Source organism: Macaca nemestrina, chromosome 11, assembly GCF_043159975.1.
Source record: "Macaca nemestrina isolate mMacNem1 chromosome 11, mMacNem.hap1, whole genome shotgun sequence".
NCBI lineage: Eukaryota > Metazoa > Chordata > Mammalia > Primates > Cercopithecidae > Macaca > Macaca nemestrina.
The window spans coordinates 340748-361665 of record NC_092135.1 but is presented as its reverse complement, the minus strand read 5'-3'; the positions used below and the strand labels follow the sequence as shown (position 1 = coordinate 361665).

Genomic DNA, 20918 nt, shown 5'->3' with positions numbered 1-20918 from the left:
GGATACTGTAACTCAGATATACTAAAAGATGATTAATAGTTAATTACATTTGAAAAATAAACTACATCCTTTCATAGCTGAATGAGTTAATCTAATTAATGATTTTCTTCCCTGTAAATTATCTTAAAAACTGATAGTAGACCTTCATCAACAGATCTGAGTAACAGTACAACAGAAAATGCAGCAACTGATTAGTTGTTTCTTTTAAAAATTCATGTAAGCTGATCTCCCCGTGGCTTAAATGATCTCTTATGCGGGGACCCTCCTGATGGTTCAGGAAATCCCAGAGAAATTCCTTTCAGAAATTAAACAGAGAAAATGTTTTGTTAGTATCCGCAGCAGAGAGCCGTGCCTGGTGTTGCTAACAGAAGGAAAGAGTGAATCCATCAAGTCCTCTGAAGCCCTGGGTGGGACCCTGCTGTGGAGAGCTGTTCTCCTACACCCACGGGACAGAAAAGGGAGCTGGAGAGACTGTGGGGAAGGCAGAGCTGCCCAGGTGGTACTGGAGTCTCATCAAATTCCAGTCTTTCTTGTTTTCACAAGGGGTGCCTCACAATATTGCAGTTGGTTGTACACCCCCTGCAGTACAAAGAATACTATTATCTTCTCTTCCTTTAGCTCTTGAGAACAATACCACATGGGGGGGGACACCCCCTGCACTATTGGGAGTAATATCATTCTCTCTTATTCTGGATAGTAGGAAAAATACCACAGGCGTGATGGACAACCCCTGTGATATTGAGAGTAATATCATCCTCTCCCAACGTGGATATTAGGAACCACATCACAGGGGGCGTGTACACTTCTTCAATATTGGTAGCGATATCATCCTCTCCTCCCTGGGTATAAGAAAAAATGTGACAGGCGGGGTGGACACCCCCCACGTCTTGGGGAGTAATTTCCCTCCCTGGATATTAGGATCCACGGTGGACACACAGCATGTTTACGATTCTGAGAGTAATATCATTTCCCCCTCTAGACATTACGAACAGTATCAAAGACGGGTGTACACCCTCTGCAATATAGGGAGGAATATCATCCTCTCCCCGCCTGGATATTAGGAACAATATCAAAGGAGTGTTTATGACCCCTGCAATATTGGGAGTAATATCATCCTCTCCCTCCCAGGATATTAATAACAATATCGCAGGGCGGGTGAACACAGCCTGCGAATTATTATCATCCTCTCCCCATCCGGATAGTAGGAACAATATCGCAGAAGAGCTGTACCCTCCCTGTGACATTGGGAGTAATATAACACGCACTTTCCATGAATATTAGGAGCAGTATCACCGGCTGGCTGTCCATTCATTGCTATGATTGGAGTCATGTCATACTCTACCCCCGTTTATATTAGGATCAGTGTCACGTGGTGAGTGTACACCTACTGCGATATTAAAACTAAAATCATGCTCTCCGTCCCTGGATATTAGGAACAGCATCACAGGTAGGTGTACACCCCCTGCAGTATTACGAGTAATAATATAATTAATTATTAAACATCAATGATCGATTTTAATAATTATCAATGATACTATTAATAGGAATCCATTTATTAATTATGGATAATTATTTTAAATATATGATTATGCACACTTAAAATTAATTATTAACATTAATCACGTTTAACAATATTATTAGTTCTTAATATTAATTATTATTTTATTACTACCATCACTTAGTATTGATTTAAGTAACATTAATTGCTGATATCATTATTTTATTTTTAACAGTGATATTACTATTAATTATTAATACTAATCGTTAACATTTTTAACCAGTATTAATTTTTACTATCTTTATTGTGATTATTAACATTGATGATTACTCTTAATTTTTCTTATATTTATTAATATTAATAATTAATAGACTTGTTCCTGATATCCGGCGGGGAGAGGATATTACTCCCAATATCGAGGAAAGTGTACACCCCTCTATGATGTTATTCCTAATAGCCAGGGGGTAGAGGGTGACATTATTGAAACTATCGCAGTGGGTGTGCAACCCTTCGGTCACCTCGTTCCTTATATCCTGGGTGGGAGAGGATGACAGGACTCCAAATATCGCAGGAGGCGTAGACCTCCCCTGTGATATTGTCCCTAACATCCAAAGGTGGAAAGGATGACATTTCTTCCGATTTCGCAGTGGGTGTACACCACCCCTGTGATATGGTTCCTAATATCCAGGAGGCAAGAGGATGATATTAGTTTCAATATTGCAGGAGGTGTACACTCCCTAGTGATATTGTTCTTAATATCCATGGACGGAGAGGACAATATCACTCCCAATAGAGCAGGGGGTGTACACCCCTTCCGTGACATTGTTCCTAATAGCCAGCGGGGTAGAGGAAGATATTATCCCCAATATCACAAGGGGGTGTATACCTTATATCCTTGAAGGGAGACGATGATACTAGTGGCAGTATCGCAGGGGGTATACACACCCACTGTGATATTGTTCCGAATATCCACAGAAAGAGAAAATGATATGACTCCCAATATCACAGGAGGTGTACATCCTCCTGTGATATTGTTTCTTATATTCAGGGGGAGAGGATGATATTACTCTCATTATCAGAGGGGTTGTACATACCTCCTGCGGTATTGTTCTTCATATCCCAAAGGGGAGAGCATATTACTCTCAGTATGGCAGGGGGTGTACACCTCCTTTGTAATACTGTTCTGAATATCCATGATGGGAGAGGATAGGACTCCTAATATCACAAGAAGTGTACAGCCGAGGCCGGGCGTGGTGGCTCAAGCCTGTAATCCCAGCACTTTGGGAGGCCGAGACGGGCGGATCACGAGGTCAGGAGATCAAGACCATCCTGGCTTCCGGGCGTGGTGGCTCACGCCTGTAATCCCAGCACTTTGGGAGGCCGAGGCGGGCGGATCACAAGGTCAGGAGATCGAGACCACGGTGAAACCCCGTCTCTACTGAAAATACAAAAAATTAGCCAGGTGCGGTTGTGGGTGCCTGTAGTCCCAGCTACTCGGGAGGCTGAGGCAGGAGAATGGCGTGAACCCGGGAGGCAGAGCTTGCAGTGAGCCGAGATCGCGCCACTGCACTCCAGCCTGGGCGACAGAGCGAGACTCTGTCTCAAAAAAAAAAAAAAAAAAAAAGACCATCCTGGCTAACACAGTGAAACCGCGTCTCTACTAAAAAATACAAAAAAGTAGCTGGGTGAGGTGGCGGGCACCTGTAGTCCCAGCTACTTGGGAGGCTGAGGCAGGAGAATGGCGTAAACCCGGGAGGCAGAGCTTGCAGTGAGCTGAGATCCGGCCACTGCAGTCCAGCCTGGGTGACAGGCCTAGACTCTGTCTCAAAAAGAAAAAAAAAAAAAAAAGAAGTTTACAGCCGCCTGTGATATAGTTCCTAACATCTAGGTGGGGAGAGGATGATATTACTGCCCATATCACACGAGTTGTAAAACCACTTCGATATTTTGCCTACAATCCTGAGGGGAGAGGATGATATTACTCCCAATATCGAAGAAGGCGTACACTCCCCTGTGACACTATGCCCAATATCCACGTTGGAAGATGAAGACATTACACCCAATATCACAGGGGATGTACACCCACCTTGGGATATTGTTCCTTATATCGAGAGGGGGAGAAGATGCTATTGCTCCCAATAACACCGGGGCTGTGGAGGTACACCCCTCCTGTGATATTATTCTTAATGTCCTAGGGAAGAGAGGAGGATACTACACCCAATATCGCAGGGGGTGTACACCCATCCAGTGATATTGTTCTTAATGTACTCCACCTCCCACCACCAGGGATATCAGTCCTAATATCCAGGGGAAGAGAGGATAACATTATGCCCAATATCGCAGGGGAGTGTACACACCGTCTGTGATGTTGTTCCTAGTATCCAAAGGTAGAGACGATGATATTACTGGCCATATCGCAGGGGGTGTACACCCTTCTATGATACTGTTTTTGACATTCAGTAGGGGAGAGGACAACATTAATCCCAATATCGCAGAAGGTGTACAGACCCCTGTGATGTAGACCCTAATGTACAGGGGAAAGAGAAGAATATTGCTCTCAATATCGCAGAGGCTGTAACCACCCCGCCCCCCCGTATATTGTTCCTAATATGCAGCAGGGTGGAGGCTCATAGTACTCCCAATATCCCAGAAGGTGCACACACACCTGTGATAGAGTTCCTAATATCCAGTGGGAAAGAGGCTGATTTTACTTTCAATATCGCAGTGGGTGTATAGCGCCCCCAAACCCGGGGTATCGTTCTTAATATCCAGGTGGGAAGAAGATGACATGGCTGACAATATCGAAGTGGGTGGACACTTCTTCAGTGATATAGTTCCTGATATCCAGGAGGTGAGTGGATATTATTCCCAAGAAAGTAGGAACCATTCAGTCACCCTGGGATTTTGTCCTTAATAACCACAAGGGAGAGGTGATATTACTACCAATATTGCAAGGGGTGTACACCCCTCCTGTGATATTGTTTCTTATATCCAGGAAAGGAGAAGATGGTATTAGTACCAATATCGAAGGGATGGACAGCCCCCATGGGATATTGTTCTAAAGATGCAGGTTGAAAGAGGATGAGATTCTCTCCAATACAACAAGGGGTGTACATCCTGCCTGTGATATGAATCCGAAAACCTAGAAGACGAGAGAATGACATTGCTTCCAAAAACACACGGGGTGTACACCTACCCTGTGATATTGTTCCTGTCATCTAAAGGAAGAGATGATGATACTACTCCCCCTACCGGAGAAGGTACACAGCCCCCTGTGATATTGTTCCTCATAACTTGGGGGGAGAGCAAGATATTACTTCCAGTGTGACAGTGGCTTGACACCTAATCTGTGATATTGCTCCTAATTTCCAGTAGGTAAAGTATGATGTTCCTGCCAAGAGAGTAGTGGGTGTACAGCCACCCTGTGATATGTCTCCGAATATTCAGGGAAAAATAGGAAGACATTACCCCAAATCTCCGAAAAAGTGTACACCCATTGTGTGATATGGTTCCTAATATCGGGAGGTGCAGAGGATGGTAATCTTTCTCCCATCGCAGGCTGTGTACACATAACCTGTGAAATTGTTCCTAATATCGTGAACAAAAGAGACTGCTAATAATGAACAGACATTTCAGGGGGGAACAATTATTAAGATCTACATCGTAAAGGGGAGTAATAGCGATCCTCTCTCTCCCCCTCACTGTTACAATCCACATCGCAGGGCATGAGGAACCCCCCACGATATGGGGAGTAATAGCATCCCCCTCTCTCCCCCTGGCCTTATATAAGGAGGCTGGCCTTATATAAGTGCCCCCCAATGCCATCGCAGGCTTTAATGTATTCACTTAAAGTTTTTCCTCATTTAGATCTGTCATTCCCTTAATAGGTCTAATTGCTGCCTGACATTCTGTATTAGCATTTTCATGAGCAAGCAGCTGAACGATCACTTTCTTGGCATGAGAATTGGAAATAGCCTTTTGAGCCGCATCCAGCAAAGGAGTGATAGAATCTGGAAAAGGCTCCCTTGGACCCTGTTGAACTGTGTTAAAAGAAGTATAAGCAGAACTAGCATCGTGAATTTTTTCCCAGGCTCTTAGGCATGTAGTTCTGAGCTGATCAACAGCCTCATCACCCATTACCATCTGTTGATTTAGAGTACCCCATGCCTGTCCGATTCCAAGCAATTGATCAGGTGTGATATTAACGGGACGTTGGGCTTGAGCATTTCTGCCTGATTTGTTGCTTCATCCGTCCACCAGGTTTTCAATTGGAGAAATTCAGAGGAGGACAGGGTGGATCGCGCTAATGCCTCCCAATCCATACGTATTCAACGTCTGTTATAAGCCACACACTGTAACAAGGAATGAACATAAGGGGAATTTGGCCCATATTGTCCAATTGTTTGCTTTAAGTCTTTTAATATTTTAAAAGGAAATGGCTCCCAGCATGCTTGAGTAAGTTCTCTGGCCTCCTGAGCTGGTGAAATAATTACCAGAAACTGCCAAGCATTCAAATCCCCCATTTCTTGTGCCTGGCGAATGGATGCCTGGATTGTCCCTGTGCCATAATTTGTATTTGGACCCGCTCGCAGCAGCACTCCTCTACCATAACTAACAGGTGGGCAAGCCTGGATCATTCCCTCATCCTAATTGGCTGTTGGACAAGCCTGAAGCTTCCCTTCGCCATAGTTACTGGCGGGGCCTGGGAGCGGCAAGGTGCGGGTCTCAGGCTCCCCTTCCAAGTATTCACGAGGCTGGCCTGGGGGTGGCCATTCCAGACCTTTCCCTAAAGGCGCAGTAGGTGGCACAGTTTCTTTTATAAGTTTTTGGAGATTAGCATACATACCTTCCCATTTCTCGCCCTTTTTTAAACTAGACTGTCATGGTTCACTTTGCTGATAATTAGACTCCTGATTATTCAACTTTCCTATGTCATCCTGAAAATCCTCCTCCTCCTCCTCAGTGTGGAAGGGCTCCAGGGCTGTTTTAATTGCAGACGACACAGACCAAGCAGAGACGGGAATATCACGGCCCTCTTGTTGTGCTCGTTTTAAGTCTGATCCGACCTTGTCCCAATCTTCTACATTCATGGTTCCATATTCCAGGAACCAAGAAGAATACTTGTCTACCAGGCGGAACAAAGATGTGAGATTTTGGGTACTGACAATTACCCCTCCACGGCGCAGTAACTCCTGCACAAGGCTTAAGTAATTAGCGAACTTACTCTCAGCTCGACCCACATTTTCCCGAGGTTTCCCTGGAATTCCCCGAGCGCCCTCCTTACCCTAGAGCTTGAAGTGAAAACCTACTCGGGAGTCCTTTGTCGGTCGTCCTCAGCTTTCCACGCTCTGGTGTTCCTTCACTGGATTATTTGTAGAGATTACGGGGAGCCCTGCGTTGGGCACCAGAGACAGCCTCGGCAACCGAGGGAGACCCCCGTTTCTACCAAAAAAAAAAAAAAATTAGCGAGGTGTGGTGTCGCTCGCCTGTAATGTCAGCTACTCCATGAGAAGTCAGACAAAACCTGCCACTAGAGACTGATTTTCTTCTAAAATGCTTTCTCCAAAATATTTTTAAAACAAAAGGGGGAAATTGGAAAGGAAAATATTTTGGGCCTCCCAAATCACTAAGATAAAGGGAAAAGTCAATCTGGGAACTGCTTAGGGCAAACCTGCCTCCCATTCTATTCAAAGTCATCCGCTGCTCGCTGAGAAGAATGCATATCTTATTGCCTCCTTTGGAAAGGCTCTTCAGAAACTCAGAAGAATGCAACCGTTCCTCTCTCACCTGCCAGTGACCTGGAAGCCCCCTCCTGGCTTCCAGTTGACCCACTTTTGCTTCAGGTTGTACCGGATCAAACCAGTGTTCATCTTACATATGTTGATTGATGTCTCCTGTCTCCCTAAAATGTGTAAAACTGTCAGATACAGTCAGTTTCTCTTCCAAGGTTTGGCATGTTAACGTTCTTGTGTTTTGTTCTCGAACTCAACTTTCTTGTTCTCCATGCCTCCTTGCCCTTAGTTACTGTAAACAACCTTCCCCCCTTCAGTTCTAATCAATCACTCACATCTGTTCCCTCGGTTACCTGCTCTGCACCCATTTCTCCCTTCCAAACCACACGTCCCACCGTTGTAACTCACAACCCCCTTCCCCCTTCCTTATTTGGGAAAATACTCACAAATAGCCAACTGGGTCAGTTTAGATCTTGAGGTCTGGCCCCAGCCCATGCCAGAGGTAGGGATTGCATTAGGAATAAAAACCCCTGCTTTCCTTTGTTCCGTGTGCTCTTGCGATTGTGATTGATGCGAGCAGCACGCTTCCGCAGAGGTAAATTGCGTTGCTGAGAAAACTTTTGCTTAAGTGCTGGTTTCACTTTGCGTCACCGAGCATTTATCTCCAACAAAACCAAGCTGTGCTCTGACCACCTTGGGCAACTGTCATCAGGACATCCTGAGGCTGTGTCATGCACAAGCATCCCCAACCTTGGCAAAATAAACTTTCTAAATACTCTTATCCCCAAAGCTCAGGGAGACTGATTTGAATAATCATAAAACTCCGAGGCTGCACTCCAGCCTGGGCGACAGAGCAAGACTCTGTTTCAGAAATAATAAAATAAAATAAAATAAAATAAAATAAAATAAATAAAATAAAAATCAAATCTCCGGTCTCCCGCACAGCCGACTCTGCGTGAATTACTCCTTCTCTATCGCTATTCCCCCTTCTTGAGAAACCGGCTCTGTCTAGGTAGCGGGCAAGGTGAACCCACTGAGCAGTTACAGAATTGCCATTATATTGCTTGCAATTTTATATCTATATTATGCACAAATAGCTATAATCTTGTATACAAGGTTAAATGCGAATGTGCTCCTTGCATGGTCAGATCCCAGCGCAGGAAGGACGCACCCCCTACAAACCGCTAGGCCAAAACGGTCATTCTGGCCACATCCAGCCTCACGTGAGATCGCAACCTCCTGTCACTCAGGGCCTGAGGGGGCGGGGCCGGAAGCCCCATACAATCAGGGGCGCTGGGGTGGGGACCCGTCAATCAGGCGCGCCGCCGGAAAGGAGAGGGCGGCTTCCGGGATCCGGCTGGCGGGCGCTTTGTCTCGCCTTCGCCACCGTAGGCTCTTCCTGTTAGTCTCCGCTGCTACTTCCTGGCTCTGGGAGGCCCGGTGGCTCTGCAGCAGCCTCGGCCACCCTGTGACCTGCGGGTGTTGGGACATCCCTAGCTGACCCCGGGACACCCGGGAAGCCGAGGAACCGTGAGTGGACTGCACCTGGCTTCCGGAAGTGGGGAAGAGGGCTGGTTGAAACCTGCTGGAACCAGCCATGGGCTGCTGAACCTGCGGACCGAGTCGCCGCGGCGCAGCCGGGCCTCAGCCACCTTCTGCGCAGGGCCGGGCGGCGCGGGGAGCTGGACCCCTGCGTCCTGTCTGTACCTGCGGGCGCCACTTCCGCCGGCCGGAGCCCTCTCCGGAACCCCGCGCCTCCCCCACCCAGGTAGTGCAGTGACCACGGGAGGGTGATCCGGGAGAGCCCCGACTCGGTGTGCGTGGTTCCAGCGTGGGAGGAGCTGTGGTTCATGGAGCTTCCGGTCCCACCTTTCTCCCCCTAAAATTAACCTGAGGCTTTGTTAAAACGTTAAACGGCGTGTTTGAGCAAACGCGATTCATAAACGGGTACCGCAGTCATGGTTTGTGGTTTGGGGTCCACGGGAGGGGCGTAAATGAGAGGCTTTGATAAGGTGAATGAGGAAGCAAACCATACATATATATACACACACATATACACACATATATATACACATATGTCCATATATATATATATATATTTTTTTTTTTTTTTCTTTTTTTTTTGAGACGGAGTCTTACCCTGTCGCCAGGCTGGAGTGCAATGGTGCAGTCTCAGCTCACTGCAACCTCTGACTCCTGGGTTCAAGCGATTCTCCTGCCTCAGCCTCCTAAATAGCTGGGCTTATAGGCGCCACCAACACGTCCAGCTAATTTTTGTATGTTTAGTAGAGACAGGGTTTCGCCATGTTGGCTAGGTTGGTTTCGAACTCCTGACCTTAATTGATCACCCTCCTCGGCCTCCTAAAGCGCTGGGATTACAGGCGTGAGCCACCTTGGCCAAAATATTTTTCTGTTTCCAAACATTTTACAGGAGAGGAAAGCGGAGAATAAATCATCTAACACTCTACTGTAAAAAAAATCTTTGTGCCTCTCTTCTTTTCATCTTTCCTAAGTGTACATATTACCCAAATGTCTTTAGGTTGAGGTCCCCCCGTGAAAACTTGACAGGGTGTTGTGTCCTCAGCCACTCTCCTGTCTTTTCCTAGTCCTGGCATTTTAGAACTGTCTGGGGATGACCCAGGATACCCACAGTGGCCATGTCTATTGGAGGGTCTATGAGTATCAGCCCCTGCCTCATCTCATCCCCAAGGACAGCCTGAGGTAGGGGGTAGAGTCTCTCAGGGGAGCAGCTGGATGCTCTTGGCCTTAGAGGAATCTCCTGGTATAGTTTCATCTAAAATGGTGACCCCTGAGGGTCATTAAAATTTTAGGACATTAAAATGAATGGACAATACAATGTAATGTCATGAAAGTTAGGTCATTAAAATTATTCCTCCAGCCCGAGTTTTTATTCCTCGAAGACACATTGATGGTTTGCCAATTGGATGCTGATATTGAGAGGAAAAGGCAGAAATGATTTCTGCGCTCTAGCTTGTCTCAGACTTGTGAAGAGAGAAAAACTGTCCCAAAGGACAAGGAAAACCCACCCCAGAGAGGATGTGCAAGAACCTGAATATTAAAATGCACTTAAGGCACATAGGAGGACAAAGAGCAGTGCCAGTGCCTCCTAGGTGGTCATTGAGTACTTTATGGAACAGGATGGGTGTCCTAAGGGATAGAATGGCCTGCCGTGACACTTAGAAAGGTCTACGTTGGAGTCAGCACTGCCTCTCCCTGAGTTTGTTACCTTGCAAAGGCTTGTCCGCTTATTTGAGTTTCAGGTTTTCACTGACTAAGATACATTTTGTCAGTACGGCTTGAAAGATAAAAATACTATTTCCAAAGAGGCAAGGTAAAATGATGTATTTCATTTGCTAAAAATTCGTATTTATTTCTTCCCCAGAGTGAGTGTAGTAAGTTTTAAAGTTCTGTTCTTTTTAAGGGTAATTTCAAATGGAATTGTAGGACTTAGCTTTGTAAATGCTACTGGTGAAATAAAAGTGTGATAGATAAATTGATGATTTATAAAGATTCACCAAAATGTCAGTTCCCCTCTTGTAGCTTGGTGAAGAATTTATGACAGTGGACACATGTGTATCCTCTTATCTGGGTGTCTGAGTGTTGTTTTTTGTTTTTTGGAGATTCTGTCTTACTCTGTAGCCCGGCTGGAGTGCAGTGGCGCCATCTCTGCTTACTGCAACCTCCGCCTCCCGGGTTCAAGTGATTCTCCTGTGTCAGCCTCCTGAGTAACTGGGATTATAGGCGCCCACCACCACACCCAGCTAATTTTCATATTTTTAGTAAACACAGGGTTTTAGGCCTGGCACGGTGGTTCATGCCTGTAATCCCAGCCCTTGGGGAGGCCAAGGTGGTCGGATCACGAGGTCAGGAGTTCCAGAGCAGCCTGGCCAACATGGTGAAACCCTGTCTCTACTAAAAATACGAAAAAATTAGCTGAGCATAGTGGCAGGCACCTGTAATCCCAGCTACTCGGGAGGCTGAGGCAAGAGAATTGCTTGAACCCGGGAGGTGGAGGTTGCAGTGAGCCAAGATCTTGCCACTGCACCCCAGCCCAAGGGACAATGCGAGACTCCGTCTCAAAAACAAATAAACAAACAAATAAACAACAAAAAGACGGGATTTTTGCCATGTTGGCCAGCCTAATCTCAACCTCCTGACGTCAGGTGATTCCCTGCCTCAGCCTCCCAAGGTGCTAGGATTACAGGCGTGAGCCACGACGCCTGGCCCACTCTATTTTCTTTTTATTCCCTAAATTTTAATATGTTTGAGTTTGTCTGTTCCTTTATCACTTTTTTCTTACAGAAAAAAAATTCTGCCTAATCCTTCATTAAAAAAAAAAAATCTTCCAGTGACTTCTGAAAGTATTCTGGTTTTATCTTTTGTATTTGAATATATAATAAGATGATTATTATTCATGGAATAGAGAAGAATGCAATGCATTTTCCCAAGTAGATGCCAGCTTGGTTTCCCTCATATTTTAAAGTGCATGTAATTTCTTTTTCTATTCTATAGTGCCTACTCTATCATTCCTCAACTTTCCATATAGATGCTGGGTCATTAAAACTTTTTTTCCCCTTGGTCTGCTTGCTCATCTCTCTGCTAACACTGTGCTGTCCTGAATATTTTTGTTTGAAAATCTTAGAAGTATGTTAGATAAGCCATCACTCCTTTTTTAGATGACTAAAAATGATTAGACATTGGTCATTTTTACTACATATGAAAGAGTAGCTTTTCTTGCCTAAAACCACCTGATTTGGGAATTTATGTGGTTTCATAGGAATAGCATCTGGAAGTGGTGACATTAATGTCATTTTAAAAAGCATGTGTCCTATGTCCTCTTATTCCTTTCTGCCTTGATATTGTGCAATAGAAATTTGAAAAATGGTTGTATTAGTATTGTTAAATATCAATTATTGGTTTTATTTACTACTCAATTAAATTTAATAAGCCTTTTCTCTCTTGGTGTAATCACATGGAATGGGCTCAACTCCCCAGTTAACAAGTGACAGCACATGTAAAATATTGTCTACCAGGGAAATTCATTGAACACTTAGTGTTCAGACTGTGTTTTTGTGTCTGGTTCCCTAAGCACCACTGCAGTGACACAAAATAATAGACTTTCAGCAGAAGAAGTTTTGGAAAATACACTGCATAAGACATTTAGATGCAGTGAGTCATTCTTATTACTTGGGTTGGTGGAATCCCTTTCAAAATGTAAGTTCCTAATACAAACAAAGATTGAACTTTGCGAGCAGGCATTTTTAAGAATAAGTAGTCTCAGGACTGATAATATTAACTCACTTATGCACATCAGGTAGGACTTTAGTATGACAGATACTAGAAATGTACAAAGTGAAGTTAAAAGGTAACTCCTAGCAGCATATCGTAATCTCACTCCCTGGATTCTCTAATGAGATGGGTGTTTCTACTTTGCTGTTGCCTTTTTGAATAGTTCAATTCTAGCATTAGTACTGCTGTGTGGGAGGGAGCGTGTGTGAACAGAGTAAGAGTTGTGACAGTCAAGTCATAGAATAAATGCTTGGAAATTTTAGAATCATGTAAACAGCTTATGAATTGAGTATACATTCCCAGTGCTCTCAGTCTCACTCATCCTTCTATCCACATATGTGGAATGTTCCAGGACTCCGTGGCTTTTGAGGATGTGGCTGTGAACTTTACCCAGCAGGAATGGGCTTTGCTAGATTCTTCTCAGAAGAATCTCTACAGAGAAGTGATGCAGGAAACCTGCAGGAAACTGGCTTCTGTAGGTAAGAATGACAACACATTTCACTTAATTACAGAGGTATTTCCCTATCATCAGTGCTATTTGTGATTTGGAATGGGGCAAGGGAATGATTTGGTGAATAAATCAGGCATGGGCACTGTGTACAATGAACATGAAATCTAGTAATGTTTCTATAGTTTGAAATAATTCATGATAATTTTGTGCATCTGCATTTTAGGAAAAAACAGGAAGACCAGAATATTGAAGATCACTTCAAAAAACTTGGGAAAGATTCCAGATAATTTGCACCGAGAAGAGGAAATAAAGTCCTCTGAAGGAATCTTAGCATGTCATGAATTTAAAAACAAGCAAAGCAAATAAGAATCACTTGAAATTCATTTCCTGTTAGAAAAATTTCACCCAAAATGTAACGTACATCAGTGTAGCAGTCAGTGTTTGGAAAACAGTTTACTTGAAAATAGTACTACAAAATTGTGTATATGAATGTTACTATTTTGGTCATAGCCATGCAGGTGGTAGCTGTGTTTTCAGTAGTAGCCCATTTACTTTCAAATAATTCAGTCATGGCACAAAAACAAAAACAAAAACAAAATGCATTTTCCCTGGTATTGGTAGCAGTGTAAGTCGAAGACCTATGAATGAGTAGAAAGTTATTAAACCAACCAATAATAATGTGCTTGTCGTTTTTTTTTACAGAAATCCTATGGTACAGAGACTGCATGAAAGCAAAGAAGGTAGTCAGTATGGACAAGTTGTCAGCCACATTCCAAATCTTGATCTGAATGAGAACATTTCTACTGGATTAAAACAATGTGTATGCAGTGTTTGTGGAAAAGTCTTTGTACATCATTCCCTCCTTAATAGGCACATCCTAGCTCACTCAGGATGCAAACCAATGTGAACAGTGTGGGAAACTCTTCGTTTCTGTTCCGGGTGTTAGAAGACACATGATAATGCACAGTGGAAATCCAGTTATAAATGCACCATATGTGGGAAAGCTTTTCATTTTCTCAAATCAGTTGAAAGACCTCAGAGAACTCACACAGGAGAAAAACCCTATAAATGTAAACAATGTGGTAAAGCATTCACTGTTTCCGGTTCTTGTATAATACATGGATGAACTCACTGGAGAGAAACCCTACGAATGTAAGGAATGTGGGAAAACACTCAGATTTTCTTGTTCTTTTAAGATGCATGAAAGGACTCACACTGGAGAAAGATGTACCAAATGTGATAAAGCCTTCAGCTGTTCCACTTCCCTTCATGACCATGGAAGCATTCATACTGGAGGGAGACCCTATGAATGTAAACAATGTGGCAAAGCCTTTAGTCATTTGAGTTCCCTTTGTAACCATAAAAGTACTTATACTGGAGAGAAACCCAATGAATGTAAACAATGTGACCAAGCCTTCAGTCGCCTCAGTTCCCTTCACCTCCACCAAAGAATTCATACTGGAGAAAAACCCTATGAATGTAAGAGATGCGGTAAAGCCTACACTTGTTCCAGTTACCTTATGTGCCACTAAAGGAGTCATGATATAGAGGTTGGGTGTAATGACTCAGCCTATAATCCCAGCACTTTGGGAGGCCAAGGTGTGTGTATTACTTGAGCCCAGGAGTTCATAACCAGTCTGGATTAAAACAATGTGAAACAACTTGGGCATCGTGGTGAAACCCTGTCTCTACAAAAAATAAAATAATGCCGGGCCGGTGGCTCATGCCAGCTACTCAGGAGGCTGAGGCAGGAGAATGGCGTGAATCCGGGAGGCGGAGCTTGCAGTGAGCCGAGATCGCACCACTGCGCTTCAGCTTGGGCGACAGAGGCAGACTCCATCTCAAAACAAAAACAAAGAAAATAATTAGCTGGGCATGGTGGCACATTTCAGTTGTCTTAGTTCTTTTTCAAGGACATAAAAGGCCACGGGGGGTTGGGGGGAAGCCCTGTGCATGCGGATCACGAGGTCAGGAGATCGAGACCATCCTGGCCAACATGGTGAAACCTCGTCTCTACTAAAAATACAAAAATAGCTGGGTGTGGTAGCATATGCTTGTAATCTCAGCTACTCAGGAGGCTGAGGCAGGAGAATCACTTGAACCCAGGAGGCGGAGGTTGCAGGGAGCCGAGATTGTGCCACTGCACTCCAGCCTGGCGACAGAGTGAGACTCCATCTCAAAAATAAATAAATAAAGCCCCTTGAATGTAAGAAATGTGGTAAAACATTTACTCTTTCCCATTCCCTCATAAACATGAAAGAGCTCACACTGCAAAGAAACCTTAAGAATGTAGGAAATGTGGTCAAGCCTTCAGATTTTCCTGAAGATTTGGGAGGGCTCAGAGTGGAGAAAAGGCTTTTGAATTTAAATTTGTGGTAAGGCCTTCGGTTGTATTAGTTCCATTTGAAGACATCAGCTGATTCCTGAGAAAAACCCTGTGAATGTCCAGAATGTTTGAGTGTTTAATTTCTCTCATATCCACTCAAGGACATATGAAAATGCACACTGTAGCTGGCTGGACCTTGTAAATACAAGAACGTACACAGGATTAAAACTCTAACAGTTTAGAAACTGCAAGAATATTTTCAGTTTTAACATTTACTTGAAAAGCTGTGTGAAAACTCCCATTGGAAAGAAGTTCTATAAGTGAAGGTTTTCTAATTTGGAAAGCCTGATGCAAATTAATTATCGTGCAGTGCTTGAAAAAAATCTATGAAATGTTACACAAGTTACAAGTATATTGTTTTTATCAGTGGCCCATTCTTAAAGAGTCTTGAGTGTGCATTTCACCTTGTTTTGCAGGGAAACCTTGAGGTGAGAGTTCTGTAAATGTTCTTTAAGCAGTAGTACTTGAATTTCATAGATAATGATATTTTCTTAAGTCTGTTGGTAGAATTTTTGTCTATTCATTTGATAATGTGCTGGATTCATGGTTGAATTTGGATGTTTTTCTAATATGTAGGTAAGTTTAATTTTTTTATTTCATTATTATTGCTTTTTGAGATGGAGTCTCACTCTGTTGCCCAGGCTGGAGTGCAGTGGTGTGATCTCGGCTCACTGCAACCTCCGCCTCCTGGGTTTAAGCGATTCTCCTGCCTCAGCATTCTCCTGCCTCAGCCTTCCGAGTAGCTGGGACTACAGGTGGACGCCACTACATCCAGCTAAATCTTTGTATTTTTAGTAGAGACAGGGTTTCACCATGTTGGCTAGGCTGGTCTTGAACTCCTGACCTCATGATTTGCCCGCCTCGGCCTCCCAAAGTGCTGGGATTACAGGCATGAGCCACTGCGCCTGGCCAGGTAAGTTTCATTTGTATGTATTGTCCTGTGATTAATGGACCAGTGAATAATGATTGTGAATTCTTGGGATTGTCTTACTAGCCTCGTATGGCAAATTTTGATTATCCCTTGTCCATTATATACATCCCACCTATTTTTATTATATGAAAAACTACTCTTGATGTAAAGATATTTATTTTTTGCTAATAATGAGTTGGTATTAATTCCTAAGTACATATAGTTTACCCGGGAGATGGAGCTTGCAGTGCGCCTAGATCACACACTGCACTCCAGCAAGGGTGACAGAGCGAGATTCTGTGTCAAAAAAAAAAGGAATATCCTCACTTTTTAAATGCTATACCACTGTCTGTGCTCAAGTTAATCCCTGTTTGGGCCTGTGGGAGCTTACACCATCCTCCTCTATGTAATTAATAATTGATGTCTGGCTTATCTGTTTAGTAATAGATGTTATGTGTTTAACGGTGCCAGTAAACGTAGGGTGCTAATTCCTTCCTCAACAGTGGGGTGCATGAGACGCTATTGAAACAATTGGCAACACGAATGGAATGGATCAGCCCTCATGCAGGACACCTGCTCAACTTGACCTACCTGCTGTGGGCTGACTGTTCCGTAACACATCAGCAGTCACCTGGGTCAGAACCGTGAGCTGACGATGGGCCTTCCCTTTGGTCTGCACAGTGTTTTGTGGTCTTCAGGTGTTGTCATCTTTTCCCACACTAAAATGCTCTCATCTCCTAGACATCAATGTTTAACTGCACCCCAGCATGACCTTTGGCCTGTGCTTAGCAGGCAGTTTTGAGGCCCTGGCTTATGAATGCACAAAAGCACAGCACATAAGCCAACACTTAAGTCCTAATTAGCAAGAATCAGGCTGTATCTCTAGTCCCTGCATCTGCTCTGGTCACCATCTCTGTGTGCTTAGGGCAGCCATGTGAACATTATTAATTATTTTACACTCCAAGACAATAGTTATTATGTAAGCAGAAGTAGTGGCCTTGTTTGTTTCTTGTGCTGCTGCTCCCCTTGCTGCTGTACCATACACCCTCCTGATGAGGTGTACGTCTATGGTGCCTCATGGTTCAGGCACTGCTGAGTAAAGAAAATGGGAAGAAATAGTTTGATATTAGCCCCTACCGAAGCATGTGAAGAAGCGTCTCAGCTGCTTTAATTGAAAAATTCCTGGCCAGTGTGTGGGCTTTTCTTATAACTACTGCTTATCAGCATGTCAAAAGTCTCATCTTCGGACTGCAAGTCTTGATGGCCTTAGTTATAGTGGCCTTACTGCATGTGGAGCTAACCCCAGGAAGATGGAGTGACACTCTCTGGAGGATTCATGGGCTTCTGAACTCTTTCCTTTAACCATGCAGAGAGTCTACATTGCCAGTGATCATGTGCCACAACTCTATAGATGTGGAAATTCAAAATATTCAAAATATTCTGAAATAGTTTCCATTGAAAGGAAATAGAAAAGCGGTCTGGTGCCACGCTCCGGTTAAGAGAACTAGTAGATGGCTCACAAGAACACTCTGTCGCTACTGTCTGTGCCTCTGTCACAGCAAATATCCTGATCCTTCAGTTTTAAGGGTGCAGGGCCATTTTCCTCCCTTTCTTACTGGTAGTTCTCAAGATAACTGTATGATATGCTGGGAAGGCAATATCCTGATAATCAAGTGACATTGATCAGAACAGCCCAGGCTCTGTTATAGTCCCTACCTGAAACAGAATGGCCTTTAACGCTTGTGTCCAGCAAACCACATCCTGGGAGAAAACTCAATGTGGGCTTCTTTCTGGGGTCCCTCAGTTGTAGTGCAAGTGAAGCATTTACAGTCAAAACTCCATCCATCTGCTCTGGGAAGCCTTCCTGATCTTGTGGTAGCGGTTCATATTGAATCCTAGACTTCTGTTGTCTTTTGTTTGCTATTTGTAAGTAATAAATTCACTTCATGGAATTTATCTATGAATGTATTTGGCCTCATTGTACTCAGAAAAGTTGGTAGCCATTGCACAGTGAACCCGCTTCATAATTGGTGAAAACACCTGTGGCCCCCTTGTGCACAGCAAGGAGGTTCATTCAGCCAAACATAAACTTCATGTTTGTAAAACCCTGTAGCACAATTATTACCATGTGGGAGGCCTTTAACAATGGTGATGCTGATTTGAAAAACTCTTAAGGAAGAAATTTACCCAAATGGGTTGAGTACCTGGGAGTTCCTCCTAATTCCAAGAAACCCTTACTCCCCTCCACCTAAAATGAGTGGAGAGGCCAGGTGCGGTGGCTCAGGCCTGTAATACGAGCACTTTGGGAGGCCGAGGTGGGTAGATCACAAGGTCAGGGGTTCAAGACCAGCCTGACTAACATGGGGAAGCCCCATCTCTACTAAAAATACAAAAATTAGCCAGGCGTGGTGGCAGGCACCTGTAATCCCAGCTACTCGGGAGGCTGAGGCAGGAGAATCGCTTGAACCTGGGAGGCAGAGGTTACAGTGAGTCGAGACAATACCACTGCACTCCAGCCTGGGTGACAGGGCAAGACTCCGTCTCAGGGAGGAAAAAAAAAAAGTGGATAAGAACTGAGACAGGTTTAAAATTTCAACTAATTGGAAATGCAAGTTTACAAAAATAATATTTAAAATAAAAGGTTAAATGAGTGCTCATTGAATTTTATGCCTCCACAAAATAGGTTGTGAGTTAACTTCCACATTTATTGAAAGCCACCAAAGTTGGGAAGCCTCCGCGTCTGAAATTCACATGTGGCTCAAATAAGAATTATACCTGGGGATACCCCAAAGTTTAAATATAGTATCCCCTATGATATTATGAGGAATTACTCTACATAAATCAGGTTGTCTTCCTTTAACTCTGAAAATCATATTATCTTGCCTAAATTCTCCATAACGCATCGCTCTACAGTATCCTATAGTGGACATGGCTTTTCTGACCAATGAGCACTAAAATTAAGTGTGTGCGACTCACCTATGTTCTTATCAAAATGGAAATCCCTGAATCCCACCAGTTAGAATAATATGACAGAATGTCAGATTTATGGAATATATAGGTTTTCTGTAAGGTTATTAGGTATTGATTCCATTTTATTAATAGATATCTATATATATAGATTACCTATTTCTCCTGTGTTTTAGTATTAATAGATTGTGTCTTTTAATTCATCCAGTTGGTCTAAGTTACCAAGTTTGTGGGTTATGGAGATTGTAATATTCTTTATGATTTTATCATCCATGGGCTCTCTAATATAAAGGCTTCTTTTAATTCTTAAATTATTAGGTTGGTGCAAAAGTAATTGTGGTTTTGGACCATGAATTTTAAATTTGTATAACTAGGCTGTAACACATCTTTATTAATCAAAATAGAACCCATTACAATGGGCTGGGCACAGTGGCTCACGCCTGTAATCCCAGCACTTTGGGAGGCTGAGGCAGGCGGATCAGGAGGTCAGGAGTTTGAGACCAGCCTGACCAACATGGTGAAATCCCGTCTCTACTAAAAAGACAAAAAGTAGCCGGGAGTGGTGGCATGGGCCTGTAATCCCAGCTACTCAAGAGGCTGAGGCAGGAGAATCTCTTGAACCCAGGAGGCAGAGGTTGCGGTGAGCTGAGATTGCACCTTTGCACTCTGGCCTGGGTGACAGAGTGAGACTCTGTCAAAAAAAAAAAAAAAAAGAAAAGAAAAAAAAAAAGAAAAGAAACCATTACAATGAATACATTTTTGCCAATGAGAAATAAACTTGTTTATTCTGTGCTTTCAAGGTTGGATGAACCCTTGAAAAGCATTTTCTGCATCCTACTGGTTGTGTACTTGTTTTCCCTGCAAAAAGTTGTCAAGATGCTTAAAGAAGTGGTAGTTGATTGGCGAGAGGTCAGATGAATATGGTAGATGAGGCAAAACTTCATAACCCAGTTTATTCAACTTTTGAAGCCCTGGTTGTATGACATGTGGTCAGGCGTTGTGGAGATCTGGGCCCTTCCTGTTGACCAGTGCCGGCTCCAGGTGCTGCAGTTTTCCGTGCATCTCTTCGATTAGCTTGGCATACATCTCAGATGTAATAATTTCACCAGGATTCAAAAGCTGTAGTGGATCAGAAGACCAGCAGCTGACCACCAAACAGTGACCATGACCTTTTATTGGTGCAAGTTTGACGTTGGGAAGTGGTTTGGAGCTTCTTCTCAGTCCAGCCACTGAGTTGGCTGTTGTATGAAATCCACTTTTTGTGGCGTGTCACAATCTGGTTAAGAAATGGTTGATTGTTGTTTCATAGAATAAGAGAAGATGACACCTCAAAAGGATGGTTTTTAAAATATTTGGTCAACTCATGAGGCACCCACTTATCAAGATTTTTCAGCTTTCCAATTGGCTTCAAATGCCGGATGACCATAGAATGGTTGACATTCAGTTCTTCGCCAACTTCTCGTGTAGCTGTGAGAGGATGGAATTCAGTGGTTGTTCTCAATTGGTCGTTATCAACTTTCGATGGCTGCCTACTTCGCTCCTCATCTTCAAGGCTCCCGCCTTCTTTGCAAAACTTCTTGAACCACTGCGAGGTACATTAATTAGCAGTTCCTAGGCCAAATGCGTTGATGTTGTGAGTTGTCTTCCCTGCTTTAGAACCCATT

General features: G+C 43.6%; 1 long non-coding RNA gene across 1 annotated transcript; it reads right to left on the bottom strand.

Annotated features, from left to right (window-relative positions):
- Nucleotides 1-6316: 6316 nt before the first annotated feature.
- LOC139356944 (uncharacterized) lies at nt 6317-8069 on the bottom strand. Its single transcript, XR_011609483.1, has 3 exons — nt 7677-8069; nt 7286-7415; nt 6317-6940 (listed from the first exon to the last, which is right to left on the bottom strand). It is a non-coding gene; the product is annotated as an uncharacterized lncRNA (long non-coding RNA).
- Between the last annotated feature and the right edge of the window lie 12849 nt (nt 8070-20918).